Source organism: Triturus cristatus, chromosome 8 (assembly GCF_964204655.1).
Source record: "Triturus cristatus chromosome 8, aTriCri1.1, whole genome shotgun sequence".
NCBI classification, from domain to species: domain Eukaryota; kingdom Metazoa; phylum Chordata; class Amphibia; order Caudata; family Salamandridae; genus Triturus; species Triturus cristatus.
The window spans coordinates 1,458,557,039-1,458,578,924 of record NC_140591.1 but is presented as its reverse complement, the minus strand read 5'-3'; positions in this window follow the sequence as shown (position 1 = coordinate 1,458,578,924).

The window sequence follows — 21,886 nt, the reverse complement described above, 5'->3', positions numbered from 1 at the left end:
TATTAGAGTTTGCCACCCTCGTTCGTTTGAAAGTTTTTATTGGGAAATGGCTGGTGATGTGGCCAATGAACCATGTCTCTCAAATATACCTTGGAAGATTCTGTGTTAGATGTTTCATTTGTTGTACTTGGATTGTACAACTAGACAAATTTAGCGTTGGTGCGTTAAATCAGCCTTTCTGCATTTCCTGTTGTTCATGTCTGCAAGAAACATGACATTGTACTGGTGTTGTAGGCTTTCGCTTTCATTGTTTGGCGTTCTAGGAAGTTTGTTTACCTGCACGTTGCCACTGCAATCAACAAAAGGCGTTTCCTAAAGCACTACAGACACTTCTAATCTCCTTTCACGAGGGACCTGTGTTATGCACTCTTCGCCGGCGGACGTCCTCCTGGTGAAGCCTTTGTCGAGTCTGTCTTCGAGTGCAGAAAGCAGGAGCCACAGGCCCTGACTACAAGTGTGTTTGACTATTTATAGCAACGTCGTGGCAGTTGTTGGAGAGACAAACAGAGGCGAAGTTGTTGGAGAGCCAAACAAAGGCTAAAATATTTAGTGCTGTATTGTGTTACTATATTGTTAACGGAAATAAGTTCTGAAAGAGAAACATGTGATGCTGCGGGCCAGCAAAAAGATCCCTTGGCGATCTACTCAATCAATCAATCAGGAATCCTAAAGCGCAGATAATCACCCGATAGGGTGTCCCACTACACACCCACTCACATGCAACATCCACAGCCTGGCAGCGATGCACAGAAAACAAGCAGGTGCAGGAAGCATAAGCCTCAGCTCACCTGCCTTTGGTGGCTGACGGCTGTGCTTGGTGGCCATGCACCCGCTCACCTACTGCGCTGTCGGGTACAAGATGCTGCAATGGCTTTCTTTTTATTGCAGCACTTCCTGCACTGTAAATAACTTCGATTACTCTTTGCTAACTTGGGGTACGCAATTTACGACTTTTAGGAGGACAGAGGGCTGCATGGGTGTTAAATGGTGGGTTACTGGTTGAGGGGGGGTGAAACCCTACTATAGCAGCAACCTCAATTCTTGTTAGGGTGACGTCACAAGCAAACCCCAAATGAACCTCTGCTCAACCCTCTGGCTGTGTGGCACAGAGCAGTCAGGATTAACATAGGGGCAATGTGTAAAGTATTTATGCAGCACTTCAAACAGTAATATAGTGAAAACACAGCACAAGAAAACCCCACACCAATTTAGAAAAATAGAGTAAAATGTATTTCTGATCAAAACGACAAAAATCCAATCAGTAGAACAGGAGATATGTCATTTTAAACATTTAAGTAAAAATAGTGCACAAAGTGCCAACTCTGGTTATATGATCACGCTGGACCGCGACAAAATCACAAGTTCAGACTGACCACGATGGAGTGCAGACCAGCTACAGGGAGCCAGTTAGGATCACTGAACAAGATTAATTTAAGCCCTTGTTGCGGAAGGTTGAAAGGCCCTGCATCAAGGATGCATCGTGCAACTAAGGCGATACGAGGGCCTGGTGTGAAGATGCCCTGTCTCGCCTCTGTTCTGAGGAGCTGCAAGGATGCAATGCAAGGTCCTGCATCATCATCAAGGAGGCCGTGCCCATGTCCAGCTTTTTAAATATACTGCTCCCTGCCTTCTGGGCTGTTCAGAGCCTACCCTAGGGATGACATTTATAGATTAAAAAGGACGGTTTGAACCGGACAAAAGGTTTATTTTTCCAGGTCGAAATGGCAGTTTAAAACTGCACAAACAGGCTGGAATTGCAAGCCTGAGACACGTTTAAAAAGCTACTTAAGTTGGTGGCACAATAAGTGACGCAACCCCACTAGCAGCATTTATTTTACAGGCCCTGGGTACATGCACTACCACCCTACTGGGGACATATAAATACATTAAATGTGTCAATTGAGTATAAGCCAATTTTACCATGTTTAGGAGATAGAGCACAATAAATGTAACACTGGTTAGCAGTGGTAAAGAGTGCAGAGTCCAAAAGACAGCCAAAGCTTAGTCAGCAAAACAGGATGGGTGAAGGCAAAAAGTAAGGGGAGAACCACACCAAAGATGCCAGGTCTAACAATGGGCTACACATGGATTTGAACTAGAGGCTTGCCACTTAACACTCTTCAATGAATGAACGTTCAGCTCACTGAGCGATTTCTCCATTTTTCCTACCTATTCAATCTTTCCTTCCTATGGCTTTTTTATATGCTGGGCACAGCAGAATAATTCCAGCTCAGGGCAGGTAAAACTAGGTCCACACTGCCTAACAGGTGTCAGAAAATGATAGCACTGAGCAGAGTCCTTAAAGTCACTTGGCTCAGTGTACTCAACCAATGAGAGTGAAAGTGGGCGGAGTCTGATGCATGTTTTTGTGCTTTGGTGCCCAGCCCTGTCTGCTCATGATAATAAGTGCCAGGGACTCCTGCAATAGAGGTCGTTCTGCTACAATCGTTTATGGTTTACCCTGGCACAGCTGAGCAAATATACAGCTAAGCAGGTAAACATGCAGCTAAGCAGGCCTTCATTTTTCCATAAAAAAATGCCTAAGAGTAATCCAAGCTGTATTTGTTTGCTGCAGCCACAGAGGTGCTCGCTAAATTCACTCAGTGTAACCATACTTTCTGCAGTCTGCGATTGCCGGGCGCAAAGTTATAAAACAGAAAAACTTAAAGTAAGTTCCATAAACCTAACAGCGTAGAACGGTAATACAGATAATGTTTTTTAGGTGTGGCTTGACAGCACAGCTGTCTTCAGGTCTTAGGTGATCAAACTTAAGAACAGCTTTCAGTCGTAATATGGAGAGGGGCTTTGTCTCCACCCACAAGTTCCTGGACAGGAGTGCACATTTTGATTGGGCAGAAGTTGTGTGCTTCCACAGAAAAAGTACTCCCCCAACACACAGCTGTGTTCATTTTGTTCTTTTATCCAGCTGCCCGAGCCAGCAATAGTATGGAAGTCCAGAGAAGGGTCACAAACACACATAAAGTATCAAGCTTGCTATGGGATATAGCTTCACATGCTTGGCACAGTCATTCTGTTAACGTGGCTTAAATAAGTGGATCATTTATGGTGTTTGTTTTTCTGTGGCAGCAGATGGGAGGAGGGCAGTCATGAGAAATGTATTGCTGTTTTTCCAGTTCAGCACTCTCCCCTCCCCCTAGGGTTACACAGACCCACATGCATTGGTACGTACTTTAACATGGCACTCGTTGAAAGGATTCCTACAATGCCATTATCCGATCTGGAAGACTGGAACACAGTAAGGTGCCTGGCTCCAGTGTTCAAAAATACAGATGGTGTGAGACGTACTAACGTTCAGGAAAGTGTGCATAATACCAAAAATCCCTCTAAAACTGTTTACAAAATATATTTTATAAAAAATTCTAATAGGGAGCGCTACCCTGTATGTTTCTAATTTCTGAAGAATACACATTTTTTAAAGCGTCATCTCTATCTCACAGACGTCCTTGGTCTCACAAATCACTACACTCGATCCATGGAGTCTGATCTTGACTCAAACACTCCATTCCAACAGTAGCAGCCGGCATTGCTCAAGGGTGGGGGCGGAGCAAAGGGTAGCAGGGGGGTGGGATTCATGGGGGTGTCGCGGGGGATCGCGGAGGTGTCGCAGGGAAAAGAAATAAAATTAAACGTACCTTTCCACCAGGTCCCGCATCTTCTCTGATCCTGCTCTCCTGCCTCCGACAGGAACAGGAAGCAGGCAGCCAGGATCCCACCCCTAAGCGAATCACAATGCTGCAAGCAGAGTTGTGTTTGGTCGGGACAGCACCCAGCCAGGGGCTAGTGCAGTGAGCATGTTCTCCATGCAGGCTGCGATGCAGCCTGCATGGAGAAGGGCAGAGTGTGCATGACTGGTTTGGGCGTTCCAAGAGGGCCGACCAAACTGTGGTAAATAAAATAAATATTACCGGACTGAATTTCATGCGGAATCTTAAAATAAAGTAAATAGCTCAAAATAACAAGAGGCAGAATCCGTGGTATAAGAGGTTTTCTAATGGGCTTTATTCCATTGATTTGCTCATGGAGCATCATTTCTTCTTCTTTCTTCTTCCGGGATCTTGAGCGAAAACCTTGATGTGGAATACACGATGTGGCACACAGACCACAAATCGCTGGTCCACATTGTAGGCATAAACAACAACTGAAGAGCATAAGAAGGCCAATACCTAGGAAGGATAGAACTCTCCATCCCCAGGCTGATATCACACTCCAAAACCACCCGGACCACGTCCAAGTGCCTGGATTCTCGTGTATCTGGCTTACAATCTTATGAAGGCGTGTTATAGCTTTATATACAGATGGCGAATTTTCTGGTATGAATATACAGCAGCTGGATCCGATGACCCTACAAGCTCCGCCCCTATCGGCCAGGATGACGTCAAGGACAAGACGATTCTGGAGAACAACAATTCTCATCACTGATTGTTCCTCTGTCAGATTGCCTAGGGCGGCTATAGTCTCGTTTACTACAGCTTCAAGAGTCTTGGTGAGTCTGCGTATCAGCTTACTATTTGATATAGTACCTATATAAGGAAAGATACCTTTATTGAAATCTACATACTTGTCCCATGATGTCTCAGTATAATCGACAACTGGGAGATCTCTTTGCTCTCTATTGTGTACTAAATGAACATTTCGATAATAATCAGGGGGAGCTAGGAAAACAGGTGGCAAAAGGAATGCGATGTAACAGGTACCATCCCAATCTAGAGGCAGACGCATATATGCCGTCTGACCACATATGAAGTAAGAATGGCGAGAAGCTCTAAATGAAGATTTACCTTGATCACTATATTCTACTGTAGTAACGCATTGGCTATGGCCCATGTGTATGGAACCAACTTTTCTTACACATAATTCACCCTTAACTGGAAATACTGACATAGTGGGCAGAATTAGTTCAACTTCGGATTTGACATTCAAAATCATAAGATTAGGCGTAAAATTACCTAATTTATACACTTCATTTTCTAAATCAGTTCCTGTTCTACTGAGGTGACCCTCCTTATTAGGGTGACAGACTTTGAATAAAACTAGATTCAGATTTCCCCATATCCAATGTTGTTGATAAACTGCTGTGTCTGGGTCTATGGAATTTAATAAACTAAACCATGCTCCACAGGAGCCATTGTGTGTGAATGGATGTGGAAAGAAAGGCAGAACTCCTTTGTTATTCTGATAGGGAGGGAGTCGGCCACACACCCAACAATTGGTCGCATTACTAGTCTGATGAGAATGATGTAACATACTAATGAATGTGTTATTGCGCAGCGCAAGTCTATAAGATAATTCATGTGGCGGTAGGTCACTAAAAGAATGTTCATCAGTTATATTGAAAACACGTTTAGAAACAGGATAATACATATGCAACAATATACTTGCAGTAACTATTAAAAAACTCAAGGAAAACAAAATTAATAAAGTCACAATACAGTGGTTACGCAGTAATTTACAATAAGCATGTCGTTTCATTATGATTCTGGACTCTACGTGATTCAGACCTAAGGGGTACATGTCGGGACAGATTCAACCGCTTCACCTTGGAGAGGACTTAAACAATCAAATCGTCCGACAGTTTAGATCTGGACCTGAGTTTCTGTTTATAGCACTGAGAGTCATTCTGTTCAACAAAAGGAAGTTTTGAATCAGTCTGTGAGGGAGTGCAGGGCACAGTGTCTATATCTGAAGGTAGTCCATGAAATTTTTTTACGTGACTGGAATGAATCCACCCTTTTCGTCCCTCGATCTTCACGGCTGTTCTTGTGGTCAACAGGACCAACTTGGGTGCTTTCCACCTGGGCTCCAATTGACTCTTCCTGTCGAAATTTCTCACAAAGACAAGATTACCCGGAACAACGTCATGGGGTTTCGCCTCAGTGTTGTCGGGAAAGGCTGCAGCTACCTGTGAACGAGAAGATTGTAGTGCAGACATCAAGGAAGCCAGGTAATCTGTCAGCATATTACAGTCAACATCAGTTATTTTACGTGGTATAGGCGTCCCCCACATATTCGGCGGTCTACCAAAGATCACCTCATACGGGGATAGCCCTGTTCTAGAGTGTGCTACCATTCTCATGTAAAAGAGTGCAACTGGTAATGCTACTATCCAGTCGACACCTTTCTCTCTACATATTTTGGACAGTCTGATTTTCAGTGTCTGGTTATGTCTTTCTACGAGACCTGCTGCCTCGGGGTGTCGGACACAGTGGAATTTCCACTGATATCCCAACAAGAGTGAGACATGTTTCATTAATTCGGATGAGAAAGGCTGACCGTTATCTGAATATACAACACGTGGTAAACCGTACCGTGGGAAGAATTCTCGAACTAGCTGCTTGGCAGTAGTCGGGGCAGTGTAATCTGATACGGGATACGCCTCTGTCCAACGGGAGAGAGCGCAGACAACTACGAGGACATATTTGAATCCTCGACAACGTTCCATCTGAATATAATCCATCTGGAGGACTTCAAAAGGATGGTCAGGAGGCTGAAATCCACCCTGCTCTACGGGAACACTCTTTCCTGGATTAAACTGACAACATATCATACAGGTACGAACTTTTTGTTTAGCTGCTGCTCGTAAATGTTTGTTGAACCAAATGTGCTGAATGCTGTCTAGCATAGCCTTCTCTCCTAAATGTGCTGGACTGTGAACTGTAGCTATAATGGCTTGAACCATGGAATCAGGGAGAAACCATACAGATTTCTCCTTCGTCATCCATCCTTGATCTGTCTGGATCCCTCCTAGTTCAGTCCATTTCTTTATTTCTTCTGCTGTGGCATGTGTCTGTATGTCAATTACGTCAAGTGTGGGATCCTTAATTGTCATACACTGTGTTGGTGTCTGAACTATTGGCTTTGTCATGTCTAATGTGCGATTCTGAGCAGTCTGTTTAGCTGTTCTGTCAGCTAAATCATTGCCTTGAGAAATGGTATCAGTAACCTTCGTGTGTGCTTTACATTTCATAATTGATATAGCAGTGGGTAGATGTATTGCGTCTAACAAGGCATGAATGAGGGGTCCGTGCTGAATGTGGGCACCATGGGACGTTAGATAACCTCTCTCTCGCCACAGCACACCGAAGTCGTGTACAACTCCGAATGCATAACGTGAGTCAGTGTATACATTAACTTTCTTATTTGTGGCTTGAATACAGGCTTGTGTTAGAGCAATAAGTTCTGCTGCTTGGGCTGACAGAGTATCTATACAATGTGTCTCAATAACTTCAGTGTCTGTTGTGACTGCATACGCGGCCACTAAATCTCCTTTACTTGTTCTCATGCATGATCCGTCTACATACAACGTCAGGTCTGGATCTAACAATGGAACGTCTGTCAAGTCTTGTCTAGGTTTCGTCTTTATTTCAATGATTTCAACACAATCATGAGCTAGTGGGTCTGTTCCAATTACAGGTAATAGTGTAGCAGGATTCAATGTATTACACCGTCGGATCTCTATGTGTGGTTGAAACAATGTCAGTTCATAACCGGTAAGTCTTGCTATGGTCAAGTGTTGCGTTTGTGTTCGGTTCACAAGAACCTCTACTGCATGTGGTACTTGAACTGTCAATGGGTGTCCTAATACTATGGCATCGCTTTGTCTGATTGCTAAAGCTGTTGCTGCCACTGATTTCAGGCACGCGGGCAAAGCCTGAGCTACGGGATCTAATGTACTGGAAAAATAAGCACATGGCTTGCGTGATCCTGCTTGATCCTGAGTGAGTACTGACAAGGCAGTACCTTCGCGTTCTGTAACAAAGAGTGTAAAATGTTTGCTATAACATGGTGTTGCTAAAACAGGTGCTTGACATAAAGCTTCCTTTAGGCTTTCAAAAGCTTGTGTATGTTCCTGAGTCCAAGGGAGAACAGTCGATGTGGCTGCCTCCTGTGTGGTTAACTGAATGAGTGGTTTTGCTAGAAATGCGTACTGAGGGATCCACTGCCTACAATATGAAGTGAGGCCTATGAAAGCCCGCACCTCCTTTTGTGTCTGGGGTATTGACATGTTAGCAATTAACTGGATGCGATCTGGTGTAAGCTGCCTTCCCTCCTTGGACAGCGAGTGACCAAGATAAATAACTCGCTGAACACAGAATTGCAGCTTAGAAGGGGACACCTTGTGCCCCTTGTCGGCTAGGAAATGTAAAACTGTCAGAGAAGCTTTTTCACATTCTGGCTCGCTTCTCGCGGTGATCAGCAGATCATCGACATATTGAAGCAGTGCAGTATTGACTGGCATGTGGATACTGTCAAGTTCTCGTTTTAGTGCTTGGCTGTAGATGCTGGGGCTTTCTGTAAATCCTTGAGGAGCGCGTGAGAATTTAAAGCTGCGCCCATTTAAACTGAATCCGAACAAGTATTGGCTTTCCGGATCTATTGGGACGCTGAAAAAGGCATTCTTGAGATCAATTACAGTAAAGAATGTTGCTTCGGAATCAATTGCTGTCAACAATGATGATATATCAGGGACCACAGGGAATTGTGGTACAATACACTTGTTTAGTTCACGCAAATCAATAACCAATCGGTACACTGGTGGAGCAGTAGGATCAGTTCGTTTAAGAATCGGAATTATCGGTGAATTACATACATTGGAGTCTGTTTCTACAACTACTCCCTGGGCAATTAGCTCATCAATGATTTTCAACAAAGCCACTACAGCATCATGCGGTAACTTGTATTGTCGCATTCGTGGTAGTACCACTCCTGCTTTCAATGTAACTCGATAGGGTGTAATGTTCATGCAGCCAACATCCGTAGGGCCTTGTGCCCATAGATGTACTGGTAAAATCTGTAGTCGGGGATCCATGTCTCTAGACACATAGTGACCTTTAAAATCACGCAAAAACAACCTTACTCCTTCCGGAGAACAACATATTATGGCTCCTAGTGCTTTCAGAGTTTTAATTCCTAACAAATTTTCTGGACATGATTTAGTAAGCAATAAATCTGTAGTTCGTGTCAAAGGTCCTATCGTAAGTGGTAGAGGCTGTGATACTTCATTAACAATAGGTTTTCCTGAAAAACCAAGGGAAACATTTTGAGAGCCTGAGAGGGGTGCCCCTGGAACTTCACTACGTTTTATGGTTGTTCGACTTGCCCCTGTATCGAGTAAGAATTTTCTATCTTGACCTAATAATTCACTATGTACATAAGGTCCTTCTTGATCTACCGGAATCTCGATAAGCGGTAAGTCAACTTCCCTCTCTAGGCTGGTTCATGCGTAACGCTGATACTCAGGGTATTCATACTGTGCAGTCTGATACATTTGTTGTGTTGTGGTTTGTGTGGCAGTAGCAGGCAACGGTGGTGCAGCTGGCACAAACTGTATGGGTTGCTGTGAGGCTGGCATAGACTGTTGCTGAACTGGCACGGACTGTCCATGCTGCATAGCTCCTTTTTCATTCTGATCTTGTCTAACTAATCGTGGTCTCTCTTTTGCAATACCTGTAGCTATATTACGTTTCAGGACTTGACAATCATGTACATAATGGCCTAGTTGTTTACAGTAATTGCAGGTTCCTTTTACAGGAACTGCAGAATCACCAGAATGTGTCACACCCTTTTTGTGACCATCTGCTGGTACTGTCTGAGAAACTAACATTTTCATTTTTGTATCCTTCATGCGTCTATGCTCGTGTTCTTGTTCATCCCTAATTCTATTGTGATGATACTGTAACATTTGTAGCATTTGCGACGGAGTGTTACTTTGCCAGGTACTCTCGAATTTCAATATTCTATTCTTCACTGGAGGCAATGCATTTTCCACTAATTTTGTCACAAATAAATGTGGATATGAGTCACTACTTGCTTTTATACCACTATTTATACCAAAACATTTTTCAAATCGAGCATAATAATCGACTTGTTCTGATTTCACTCGGATACCTTCCTCAATTAATAGATTTTCTTGAACTTTATTTGAACTTTCTTTACTCCTCTCTTCTTGTCTACGTGCTTTTTCTGTTCGTCTATGAGATTCTTTACGCCATAACTCAACAGCGTCTTTCTGTGACTGTCTGACCTTTCTTTTCCATAACTCTTCCTCCACTTTCATGATGCACTCTGCATCCCAGGTTCCCGCTATGGGCCACCTTTGACTTTCCGGTAATCCTTTGGTATAATCTACCCATAGATCAAGAAACAATATGGCATCTAAGCCATGTTTATGGTACATGAAATGTCCTGGAGTGTCTCTAGGAGGAATAGGAACTGCTTCTTCAAGCACCCCTTTTCTGGTAGTAATCTGTCTTAACTTCGAGAAGAACGGCATATTGACAACTGACCTGATACTTACTCTTGAACTTACTTAATACGAGAAACACAATAATGAACAGTGAACAATAAACAGTCATTCATACCACAATATGCAAGACATTTCTGAATACTTTAAACATTAAACATTAAACATTATAACAATGATCGACAATGATGACAGTCTGCCTAACTAATCACCACGCTGAATTCTTGACAATAACTGAATACTTCGGAATACTTGATATACTGCTAAACAGTACATATACACTGCTAAACAGTGCAGACCGGATTTGTGTACCCAAATCCGTCTTGACCGGCACAACCTATGTGCGCGTCAACACGCCTCCTCGGCGATGGTACTCACCGAGTAGCTCCTTGAAACGGAAGGCCTCAGAGAATGGACAGGACTCGATAACTGCGGACATCGGACCCTCTGCACGTCGGGATTTCGGAAAACCTGGTGGGCCTCTGTATACCTCGGATCTTGCTCTCTCAGCTAGGCTCTGGTCGGGATACTTCGCACTTCTCACCGCCTCGTCTGGGTTGATCGCAGCCTCAGTCGCCCCCGCTTGACCGGAGGGAGCTTACAGGAAATCCTGCTGGTACGCGTTTATGGTCCGTCCAGCTGTGGCAGGAGACCGGGCCTGCAACGCACCGCCGGCGCGTGAGATGAGAAAGTGTCCCTATTCGGGCGCCATTATGTGGTAAATAAAATAAATATTACCGGACTGAATTTCATGCGGAATCTTAAAATAAAGTAAAATAGCTCAAAATAACAAGAGGCAGAATCCGTGGTATAAGAGGTTTCTAATGGGCTTTATTCCATTCAAAATGGCCGACTCGAGTCGCGGCCCTCAGGTTCCGTCACCACGAAGGTTCAGGAAGTGAAGTACAATAATTTATTAACAGACATGTATTTTTATAATAAGTTCATTACAATGAAACGAATGTAGAAGGCGTAACATTTGATAAGAAAAGTGACAAAACAGTGACATAATCGAAACTAGGCGTAATAAGGAATAAAAGAAACATGATTGGTTAGAATTATCAGACATAGGTGGATCTATAAGATAATACTTGGCATAGATGCGCGCGCGGCAGCATGACGTGTAATTGACGTGCAACTAGGGGGTGAAGGGGACTTGACATTTAGCTCTACATGTGGAGACGAGAAGTCTGGGGTCAAGTCATCCTAATCCCAAATCATATCTAACATCCTATGTTTAAAGAACTATGTTATCCACAAGGAAGAACTCTCGGACAGAATCTATTCTATACTGACTGTGTGCGTGCACAAGCGTCTAAGTGTCTATATGAGATGCGAGGGGCAGAAAACTTTCCATGGCAACAGGGCTATGAATCACTTGCAGGAGGACGGAAAGGCTGAGTCCTTTGCTTGTGAGCTAAAGGAAATGTTTACCTAAATCACTGGACAGGAATGCATCGGCTGGAGAGCAGAATAGATAATTCGAAGGTGAAATACAACTTCTTGGCAGACAGGCGAAAACTGGCCGAGGCAGGCACCGTTAGCTGCACAGGGAGTAGGACAAAGTTCATGGATACAGATGCGAGCTCAAGCTGAAGCTGTCAGAGACAGAGAGCAGGGAAAGGCTTTGAGGACAGAATCGGGCCTACTCGCCTGAACTGTAAAAATGGAGTAACTTAGCCATATAAAGTCGGTGGCCTTTCATACTTAGGAATCGAATATCCAGCCCATTGATGGCGGATCTGACAGAGAACATGTTGACGGTAGACACACATATGTTTGCGTCTTAGAAACTGGAACTGGAGGGAACATACATGTACTTGTAACATGCATATAGAACCGTTGGGGTCCAAGATAGGGGACATAACTGATCAGGAAAATCCACATTTCCACAAAACAGTCTTTGCACACTCAGGAGTGGGCAAACCCCTCCTCCCCTGCCCTGCTCAAAGAGCAGAGCAGCCCACCCACCCGCCCTCCTCCAATGCGCAAAGCAAACATAAAATGATAATAACTAAAAGTTATTACCATTTTATATTTTGGCTTTCTTGCACTGCGAGAAAGCAGTGGGGCGACGCTCCTGCATTCCAACTAAAAAGAACCTCATCTAAAATCTATAAATCTTGGTACAATGGTAGTTCCAACACAGAAAGATGGAACTTGAGATTAGCAGAACATCAATGGGGGATGTATGACGTAACAACGCGAGTCATTACAACGCGTGCAGTTACATCGCAGTCGTTACAACGACTGCAATGTTACTACGCTATGCCATTACAACGCAAGTCTTTACATTGACTTGCGCTAGATGGCGTGCTAACATTAGAAAAGTGTAATTTACTATTCCAACTCCAGTCCACTTAACAGTAGGGAAGGTGTTGGGATAGTAAACTACACTATTTGTAATGTTAGCACGCCATCTAGCGCAAGTCGATGTAAAGACTTGCGTTGTAATGGCATCGCGTGGTTACATCGCGTTCGTTGTAACGACCGCGATGTAACAGCATCGCGGTGTACTGAATGCGATGTAAACAATGTTTCCCTCAATGGGGATCTGACTCATCCATTGATCAACTCCTGCGATCATTGAGGAGCAGATACTACAAAAACCTCAGAACCTCTAAAGCTAATTTCTTCAGAAATCAACTAGATCTAGCCAGTAACTGACCCATAAAACTGTTTGAGCTCATAAAAGCACAATCAAACTGCGCACCCAATCAATCACTGGTTAGACCCAATTCGCTACCAAGTTGTGACAAATTTGCCTTATTCTTTCTGCAGAAGGCAGAAACTATGAGAAACAACCTGCAGATGGCCTTGGAACAACATCTTATTCCCCCTCAACCTGCCCCTCTCCTGCCAAGCCTCCTGTTCCAGTGTGCTCTCCTAGCCTTTTTCCCAAAAACAATGCCTCATGGAACTCTTTTAGAACCTTTGATGAAGATACCATTCACAAAAATCCTAATTAGGCTGAAACCTTCAAACCATTTCAGTGACCCTCTTCCCTTCAAATTCTTCAAAGAAATCATTCCTGCAGTACTCCAAATCTGGACCAAGATTGTAAATACCACCCTCCTTCAAGGGTGCATCCCTGACTGCCTAAAATCTGATCAAGTTACCCCCATTCTAAAAACAACAAAAGCAGACCAAACTGACTTTAACAACTTCTGACCTATTACCAATACCCCTACCCAGGCAAAACTCCTTGAAAAACGTGTTCACACTCAACTCTGTAACCACATCGATCATTTACATCTATTAGACCAATTTCAATCTGGTTTCCGTGCAGGACACTACACCGAATCTGCTATGACACACATTGTGGCTGATGCACTAAAAATGCTGGATCAGAACCAAGTTTGCCTATTAATCCTCCTTGGTCTATCCTCGGCATTTGACACAGTTAAGCACACAAGTCTCCTAGACCTTTTGGAGCACCGTATGGGCCTAACAGGACCAGTCTTTAACTGGTTCCCCTCCTATTTCCTAAACAAATCTCAAAAAGTCAAACTTAATCACTCTCTATCTCAGACAACGACGATCTGACTAGGGGTCCCACAGGGATTAGCTCGCTCGCCCACCCTCTTCAACCTATTCATGGAACCCCTAAAAGAAATTCTAAACTCATCCAACATCCACTACCACATTTAGATGACGGATTCCCAGCTATACCTAAAGTCTCCTCCCCAGAAGACAACAATTCCCTCAACACAACACTAATGGATACTCAAAACTGCCTAGCAACCAATCACCTCAAACGAAATACTATAAAAACTGAGGGGCTTATGTATGAAAGGAAAAATTAGTCGCAAACGCTGCGAATCGCAAAAAACAGCGTTTGCGACTGATTTTTCGCTATTTCATATGTATGACACACTTCCAAACTGAAAAATAAGAAATCGCTAAATTAGCGATTTCTTAGGCTGCGAAACAAGAAAACAGCGAATTTCCTAGCGAATACCTAATTTGTGATTCCTTAGCGTTGCGAATATCGCTAACAAGAAATCGCTAGCTAAGAAATCGCAAACACATGTATGAAAAAATCGCAATTTGCGATTTTACGTAATTCGCAAATTAAGAAATCGCTATTAACACCAATTGCTTGCAGGTGGTAAACTGGTGCAAGGTACAAAAACCAGCCCACAATGCAACGCACACACCCACAATGGCTGCAATGTACGTGATAGCCAGGAGGCTGCGTATTCGGGCCCTTGCACACAGGAGAATGAGACAGGAACGTATCTTCAGGCTGCGCATCACCCTGTTCCAGAACACTGAAGAGGAGATCTATGACAAGTACAGACTGCACCCACAGACCATAATGGACCTGATTGAGGAGCTGAAACCCCACTTGGAGCACCCTACTCGCAGGACACAAACAATTCCCACACATGTGCAGGTCCTGTGCTCCCTGCACCTCCTGGCGTCAGGGAGTTTTCAACGGGTCATAGCGGAGGTTGGTGGGGTGTCACAAAGTGCACTTTCGCGCTTCTTCCATGCCTTCCTAGATGCAATGCTACTGAGGCTCTCACATCACATTTACTTCCCCACCACCCAACAGGCATTACAGCAAACGATACTGGACTTCTACCAGATTGCACGTTTCCCCCACGTCATTGGCTGCATTGACGGGACCCATGTGGCCATCACACCCCCAGCAGAAACTGAATATGTCTACAGGAATCGGAAATGCTACCATTCCCTCAACATACAGATTGTGTGCAACGCTAAGTATCACATCACAGACATCGTAGCCAAATACCCCGGCAGTACACATGACTCCTTCATCTTCCGACACAGTGGAATACACAGACGTCTGAGTGCTGGAGAGTTTGGGGAGGGGTACCTGCTCGGTAAATACATTGCACACATCAATACATCCACTACATCAGTTGAGGGGGGGGGGACATTGACTCACCTATTGTGTTTTTTTCCATGCAGGTGACAGTGCCTATGCAGTGCGCGACTTCATCCTGACCCCATACCTGGATCCTGCAAATGCAAGTGAGAGGAGCTACAACAGGGCACACAGATCCACACGCTGTGTCATTGAGCGAACCTTCGGAATCCTGAAGAGCCGCTTCAGGTGCCTGCATAAGAGTGGAGGCGCACTGCAATACAGCCCTGAGACCTGCTGTAAAATCGTGGCAAGCTGTGCAATGCTACATAACATGGCAATGAGGAAAGGCACCACAATTGATGTGACCGATACAGACACATCGGATGACGAGCGCCCTGCTCCCCCTGCCAGACCAGCACCAGGAGTTGGGGCAGCTGCTGGACGCCAGAGACGGACTGAGATCACACAAAACTACTTTTAGGTGAGTATTGAGGAAATGAGACTACAAAGCCTGATGATGTGTAAAGTGTTTAATCACACTTCACATGAAAGAAATTGTAATTGTCCCCAGCACATGTTGTACACACAGTGCAGAGAAGGCACAAGAAATAGGGCAAACAGCCTTTTGCGGGTTAATGCACCCGTGTTGCAGTCAGTGTCCCCGCAGATGATCACCTCCGTCGGTGCCGTCCAGGGTGAGTGCCCCCCATGGTGCGCCCTTGGCCTGCTACCTGTCTGCCACTGCGGCGTCTTTCACCTGGCAAGGTTGGAGTGATGCTGCTGTGACTCGATGTGTCCTCACTCTCAGCAGAGGCCATTAGTGCGCTGCCACCAGCATTGGCTGTCTGCAGCTGTTCCACAGCAGTGGTCACCTGCGCCAGCCCTCGTGCTATGTCCTGGCAGCAATGTGCCATGTCCACCTGCATGGTTACGCTTCTGCGTGTGAGTGCGCTGGTGGTGGTGCAGAGGCGGTTGACTGCCTTAGTATAATTGTTTAGCCGTGCATTGGCACGTCGTCCAGCCCTGTCATTGGCAGCTTGGGTGTCCCTCAAAGTGGCACAGAGCTCTTGTATTTCCGCTACCATGTTGCGATTGTCCTGATGTATGCGGCCTAGCTGGCGATTTATTGACCGCATTGCCTTGCTTTGCAGGCGCTGTTCCTGCAGCATGCACTGTTCCAAGCCGGAGAACACGGTGCCTTCTCCTTCTGTTGCAGTGCTGCTCCTGGGCCTTGACCTGGAAATGGCCTGTTCCCTTTGCCTTGGTGTTGGTGCGTCATGACGGGGCATGTCTGTCACACCCTGACTCCCCTCTCTCCTGTCGGTGTCATCGCCTGTTGCTGGGACTTCGTCCTCAAATGGAGCCAGTGGGGGCACATGTGCGCGCTTCCTGCGCTGAATAGGCTGCTGCTCTGTCTCATCGCTGGAGTCCGCAGGGTCTGCAGGCTCCTCTCCCTCTGCGCTGTCTTCTTGTGGCATGCCGTGTGCTGTGGATGTAAAGGGGACTATATGAGTTTGTGTTACTGTCTGCATGTGGCACTCAATAAAGTTACAAATGTTTGACGGCTAACCTCTGACACATTTCTATTCAATGATCCCCAAAACACATATGTTGCATTTAATTGTGATGGTGTCATGGACACACAGTCAGACACAGTACTACGAGTCCCATGATGCATTGCTGGGTGTGCTGTAAGACCTGGGCTGGATTGGCATGTTGGGAGTTTACTATGCGCATTTGGGGGAGTGTGCAAGGGATGGGGAGGAGTGCAGGGTGATTTGGCATGCATCTTACCTTGTCTGCTGGATGAGGGGTCGGAGCTGTCTATTGACGCCAAACCACCAATGCTCTCAGGCAGGAGGGTAGACTCCACGAGCTCCTCATGGGGGGTTGGCTGCTCTGCAGTGGATGGTCCTCCTCCAGTCTGATTGGCATCCTTGAGTCTGGCTGCCACCCTCTCCTTGGACCTCTGGCGCATATCATACCACCGCTTGCGCAGCTCCTCGATGGTGCGTGTGGTGACTCCAACAGCATTCACCTTGCTCTGTATTTCCAGCCAGATTTTCCTCTTCCTGGCCTCTGGGACTTTGAGTGCCTTCTTCCCAAACAGGAGCTCATGGCTGCAGACCATCTCCTCAATGAGGACCTCCTGCTCCTTTTCTGAAAACTTGTGTTTTCTCTTTCTTTTTTCTGCATCTTTGCCCTGCTGGTTTTGTTTGGGATTCATTGCTGGTTGCTGTCTCCAGGAAAGCCTCCTCACACTCCACAAGCAGCCTCTGGGTGTGGCTCAGGTGAGCAGGTGCAGGCAATCACTACAGTTTCCTGTTTGTGATGTCATCAGCCTGCACCAGGCTTGCAGATTCCCGTTTTTGCGATTTCTTATTTAGCGAATTTCGCTATTAAGAAATCGCAATACGGGATTCTGTGAATTATTTGCGAGTTTTAAGGAATCGCAAATGATTAGCGATTTATTTTATACATCCCGTTTAGCGAATCTGATTTTGCGAATCGCAAAATCTCGCAAATTAGGATTCGCTAAAGGGGAGTTTGATACATATGCCCCTGAGCTCCTTCTAATCGCCCCACCCTACAAGACACTGGTCATCGCAGAATGGTTGAAACAGCTTACAGCCCTCAACTGCTCCACAAATCATTGACTCTGCAAAATCTCTGGGCATAACTCTTGACAAGAACCTCAACATGCAGAAGCACATCAGTACCTCCACCAAAGTAGCAAATCATCAAATGAGTATTTTAAGAAAACTAAAACCTTTCCTCCCCCTCAGCGACTTCAAGTAAGCAGTACAAGCCCTAGTGATTGTAGTACAACACTATCTGGACCATGCAGGTCCAAACTAGCTCCTCTAAGGGCTTCGATCAAAATTCTGCCTCTAGACTCATCACTGGCTCAAAAAGATACAACCATGTCACCCCGGATCTCAAATCCCTTAACTGGCTCCCTTACGAAGCAAGAATCCAGCTACAGATTGCCTGCATGACTCATAAAGCCCTCCATCACAATACCCCCAACTATCTCGCTCAGAAACTCGAGTTCTCTGACGGTTCCAGAACATCCAGATGCTCCAACAGCTTTCTTCTAAAACCTCAAATATTCCACAAGAAGAAAACCTACAGCCATGCCTTTTCTGGGATTGCCCCAAGAATCTGGAACTCACTGCCTCCCAAAATCAGAAGGAATCTCTAAATCACATCATTCAAGATAGAAGTCAAGGAAATCCTTATGAGCAAACTTCTTCCCTAGATCCCATGACTCTTGTTTTCTCAGGCACTCACATAATTACTTATCTCTGACAACTTTTCTGCGCATTTCCATGCAGTAACGTCTTAACTCCCCAGCTACTCCACACTGCCTGGTATTTGAAGTGGTCTGAATTATGACAATAAGTTGTTTTTAAAGACAGAACTATGATACTCGGTTGTTAGTTAATTTTTGATATTTCACTGAATGTAATATTACTGTTTTATTACTCCGCTCGCTGAAATTCTGTAAAGCACTCTGATACCTGCAAGGGTCATGTTCATGCTGTATAAAACTATTAAAATGTGTCTTCTCCGGTGTTTATGGACGAACAGAAGAATTTCTTGACCCATCTGGATGGACTTTATTATGAATGAACTGACTTTTTGTTCTTAATATGGATATTAATATAACACCCCAGTGATTATTTTGTAGCGCTTCCTATTGCGATGTTTCTTTTACAGTATATGGCTTGTGAGCAGTTAGGCCTTTTTTGGGTGCAGCACAAAATAGAAACTTTTGAGTATTAACACTTGTGTGGTCATAGATGGCCTATAACTCCTCTGTTTGGTTTGTGTGTTTACAAAATATGGATAGAGAACTATGTGTCTGTTATTGACAAAGTAGCTGCATGTAATATTGGGTCCTTTGCAAATGGTCTCCCTGATGGCAGGTTACTACCTGGGCCACATTCCTGGTCTCTCCATTACATGTGGAGAACAGTTTTAGATTGCTTTTTAAAGAGGAACGGTGCACGATAATGCACAGTGACTATCTACAAAGCATAGCTCAGCATCATCTTAAACACCTCCTATGGAACTAACCGATGATAAGTTGCAGAAAATATGTGTAATTTTTTGTTCCCGGATGCTGCATATAATTAAAAAAAATCAGCTGTTATAGAGGCTGCAAAATAAATATACACTTTTGTTTGCTGTAAAGAGCATGATTAGTATCAGAAAATAGATGTTATTTGGAGTGTTTTGTTGCTTGATAAAGGTGAAGATAAAATTGTTATTTGTTGTATGTGTAGTGACAGTCAGTGTGACGAGCAGCCGTCTAGTTAGCAGAACATATTTTGTATTTATAATGCTGCCATATATAAAATAGCACTCAGATTTTTGTTAGCTTATTCCGCATTGTTGCTAAAACCATCAGGTTCCAGATATAGAATATGTTCTCATTGAGCCTCCGTGTGTATTGCAATTGGCACTTTTGGGGTGAAATCTGTGTGGGGAACTTCTCTTCGTTCCTGTGGAAGTGGACCAGATTCAGGTTAGTGGTGATCTTGTGCCTGAAGAAAGCCAAGCCCACAAACTATTATTCAACCTGAACGGAGATGAATCCCGAGGGGGCGTGCCACTTTGCAGTCTGCACTACAAAGCCCCTCACTAGAGGAGCTTGCTGCAGCTTTAGTAGATTTACAGACAGAAGTCGGAAGGTTAAGGGCAGAGAATCAATGTCTCCATGCGGAGTTGGTTCATGTCAAAACTCAGGCCTCCCCAGATAACAGAGCGACAGGAGCCATTCAGAAGAACAAGAAAAGCGATATACAGCCTGCCCATTTCATTGTCCCTCCCATCAATGCTAGTTCTTTGCCAAGAGGGGCAGGAAACATTCCCCCTTTTCACATCACAGTCCATACACCTAGCCCCGATCCTCTAGCTATGCCTGAAAGATTCAATGGGGATAGTTCTAAGCTCAGTACATTAATGAATCAATGTCATCTTCAGTTTTTATGTAAAGCCGCCTCCTTTCCTGATGATGGAGCTAAGGTTGCTTTTGTCATTTCCTATTTAATAGGTAATACGGCCAATTGGGCTGTGCCATTGTTGGAAAACAATGACCCTTTGTTATGTGATTTTAATCTATTCTATGAAAAGATGCGTTGTCTTTTTTGCAAAACATACCTTTATGCAGGCTAGCGACAATAAGTTATTGAACCTTAAGCAGGGATCAAAAGACCTACTCACGTACATTACCTGTTTTTTTTTTTTATGTTTGAAATGCTTTATTGAAGAAAAAGCATAGTGAACAACAAAATACAGGTCATATATAGAACATTGTCATACAGAATCAAAAAGAGAAAAATAATAGAGGGTCATCATGCGTTAAACATAAGAAACCTGAGGAAAAATTTAAAAAGCATTTTGTAAAATTTTAAAGGCAACCAGGAGGAAAAGGGGGAAAGAGGAGAAAAAGGGAGGAGAAAGGAAGGAAGGGAAAGGAGAAAGAGAAAGGTAAATATGAGGCGTTAGGAGAAGAATAGATGATGAGATCAGAGAGAAAGTAGGTAGAATAGAAAGAGCAAATAAGCCAAGGGTAGGGAATAGTTGAAAGGCAGGAAAGAAAAATGCAAATGCAAGAGATCTAAGAGGAGTAGAGAAGAAGAAAGGAAGAAGAGGGACAGAGCAAAAGTCACTCATGGGGGTTTGAAATTCTCAGAGGATAAAGGAGAGATAGATTTCGATTTCAGAGCCATGCGGTCAAGATATGCTGTGAGAGGCAACCAGAATAAATCTCTATTGAGGGTAGGAGTGGAAGCAGCAGCGAAACGAACATCAAGCCTGTGATAGTGACAGAGAGAATTCCACCAACATTGTATAGAGAGCTTAGAGAGATCCTTCCAGTTAAAAGAAATGTGTTGGAAAGCCAAAGCCAACATAAGATCTAATAGACCAGAGGAGCGAGAAGGAATATCAAGAGTGTCAGAGATACTACCTAAAAAATGAGAGAGGGATAGAGTATGGGATAGAGATAGAAAAGAGACGAGAGATATGAGACCACACCTGATCCCAGAGTGCGAGAACAGAAGGGCATAGAAAAAGTAAATGAAAAAGATCAGCATTAGGGACAGAGCAGGTCCAACAGGTAGAGTCCTTATCAGGAGAAAAACGAGAAATAGAAACGGGAGAGAGATAAAGTCTATGGTATAGAAAGAACATAGATTGAGTTAGTGAGGCGGAACGGGAGATTTTTAAGGACCTGGCCCAAACTTTGTCCCAAACAGCTATAGACCAGTCACAGCCCAAATCAAGCTCCCAAGCAAGTTCCAATTTAGATTTCGGGCGGGTCGGATTGGGGGAGGAGAAAAATTTATAAATAAGAGAGGCTTTAGGGAGAGTAGACAGGATCTGAAGAAGTGGGGAATGGGAAACAGAAGAGGATGATAAGGGAAGAGAATAGTAGACATCAAGTATGATGGCCATGAGGACAGTGAATCGGTGGAAAAAAGACTGGGGACAGCGAAACAGAAGTCGGAATTGAGGAAAGGAACATGGGAGAAAACCATCGAAAAGTTGGTTAACCCACATCAGACCCTTTGATCTCCACACAGTCCAACAAATAGGACGATTATTGAGGAGAATAAGCGAATTGCACCAGATAGGGGAGGCCAAAAAGGATTCACGAGAGACCGGGTCAGGACGGACCAGAGCATGTAAAAGAGAAGAAGTGTGCTTGAACAGGGGTAGAGGAGTGATTAAATTCTTAGCAGTGAAATGTACAATTTCAGATAGGGAGAAAG